Genomic DNA, 2,653 nt, shown 5'->3' on the forward strand with positions numbered 1-2,653 from the left:
CCTTTACAGACAAGCAAATGCTGAGAGATTTTGTCACCACCAGGCCTGCCCCACAAGAGCTCCTGAAGGAAGCACTAAACATGGAAAGGAACAACTAGTACCAGCCACTGCAAAAACATGCCAAACTGTAAAGCCCATAGATACTAGGAATAAACTGCATCAACTAATGAGCAAAATAACCAGCTAACATCATAATGACAGGATCAAATTCACACATAACAATATTAACCTTAAACGTAAATGGGTTAAATGCTCCAATTAAAACACACAGACTGGCAAATTGGATAAAGAGTCAAGACCCATCAGTTTGCTGTATTCAGGAGACCCATCTCACATACAGAGACACACACAGGTTCAAAATAAAGGGATGGAGGAAGACCTACAAAACAAATGGAAAACAAAAAAGTCAGGGGTTATAATCCTAGTCTCTGATAAAACAGACTTTAAACCAACAGAGATCAAAAGAGACAAAGAAGGCTGTTACATAATGGTAAAGGGATCAATTCAACAAGAAGAACTAGCAATCCTAAATATGTATGCACCCAACACAGGAGCACCCAAATTCATAAAGCAAGTCCTTAGAGACCTACAAAGAGACTTAGACTTCCATACAATAATAATGGGAGACGTTAACACCCCACTGTCAACATTAGACAGATCAACGAGACAGAAAGTTAGCAAGTATATCCAGGAATTGAACTCAGCTCTGCACCAAGCAGACCTAATAGACATCTACAGAACTCTCCACCCCAAATCAACAGAATATACATTCTTCTCAGCACCACATCACACTTATTCCAAAATTGACCACATAGTTGGAAGTAAAGCACTCCTCAGCAAATGTAAAAGAACAAAAATTATAACAAACTCTCTCAGACCACAGTGCAATCAAACTAGAACTCAGGATTAAGAAACACTCAAAACCACTCAACTACATGGAAACTGAACAACCTGCTCCTGAATGACTACTGGGTATATAACGAAATGAAGGCAGAAATTAAGATGTTCTTTGAAACCAATGAGAACAAAGACACAACACACCGGAATCTCTGGGGAACATTTAAAGCAGTGTGTAGAGGGAAATTTATAGCACTAAATGTCCACAAGAGAAAGCAGGAAAGATCTAAAATGGACACCCTCACATCACAATTAAAAGAACTAGAGAAGCAAGAGAAAACACATTCAGAAGCTAGTAGAAGGCAAGAAATAACTAAAATCAGAGCAGAACTGAAGGAGATAGAGACTCAAAAAACCCTTCAAAAAATTAATGAATCCAGGAGCTGATTTTTTGAAAAGATCAACAAAATTGATAGACCACTAGCAAGACTAATAAAGAAGAAAAGAGAGACGAATCAAATAGACACAATAAGAAATGATAAAGGGAATATCACCACCAATCCCACAGAAATACAAACTACAATTAGAGAATACTATAAATACCTCCATGCAAATAAACTAGAAAATCTAGAAGAAATGGATAAATTCTTGGACACATACACCCTCCTAAGACTAAACCAGGAAGAAGTTGAATCCCAGAATAGGCCAATAACAGGCTCTGAAATTGAGGCAATAATTAATAGCCTACCAACCAAAAAAAGTCCAGGATGAGACGGATTCATGGACGAATTCTACCAGAGGTACAAGGAGGAGCTGGTACCATTCCTTCTAAAACTATTCCAATCAATAGAAAAAGAGGGTATCCTCCCTAACTCATTTTATGAGACCAGCATAATACTGATACCAAAGTCTGGCAGAGACACAACAAAATAAGAGAATTTTAGACCAATATACCTGATGAATATCAATGCAAAAATCCTCAATAAAATACTGGCAAATCCAATCCAGCAGCACATCAAAAAGCTTATCCACCATGATCAAGTGGGTTTCATCCCTGGGATGCAAGGCTGGGTCAACATATGCAAATCAATAAACATAATCCAGCATATAAACAGAATCAAAGACAAAAACCACATGATTGTGTCAATAGATGCAGAAAACGCCTTTGACAAAATTCAACAGTGCCTCATGCTAAAAACTCTCAATAAATTACGTATTGATGGGAAGTACCTGAAAATAATAAGAGCTATTTATGACAAACCCGCAGCCAATAGCATATTGAATGAGCAAAAACTGGAAGAACTCCCTGTGAAAGCTGGCACAAGACAGGGATGCCCTCTCTCACCACTCCTATTCAACATAGTGTTGGAAGTTCTGGCCAGGCCAATCAGGCAGGAGAAAGAAATAAAGCGTATTCAGTTAGGAAAAGAGGAAGTCAAATTGTCCCTGTTTGCAGATGACATGATTTTATATTTAGAAAACTCCATCGTCTCAGCCCAAAATTTCCTTAAGCTTATAAGCAACTTCAGCAAAATCTCAAGATACAAAATCAATGTGCAAAAATCACAAGCATTCTTATACAGCAATAAGAGACTAACAGAGAGCCAAATCATGAGTGAACTCCCATTCACAATTGTTTCAAAGAGAATAAAATACCTAGGAATCCATCTTATAAGGGATGTGAAGGACCTCTTCAAGAACTACAAACTACAGCTCAATGAAATAAAAGAGGACACAAACAAATGGAAGAACATTCCATGCTCATGGATAGGAAGAATCAGTATCATGAAAATGGCCATACTGCCCAAGGTAATTT

This window comes from Mandrillus leucophaeus, unplaced genomic scaffold (genome assembly GCF_000951045.1).
Source record: "Mandrillus leucophaeus isolate KB7577 unplaced genomic scaffold, Mleu.le_1.0 Scaffold376, whole genome shotgun sequence".
In the NCBI taxonomy this organism is placed as follows: domain Eukaryota; kingdom Metazoa; phylum Chordata; class Mammalia; order Primates; family Cercopithecidae; genus Mandrillus; species Mandrillus leucophaeus.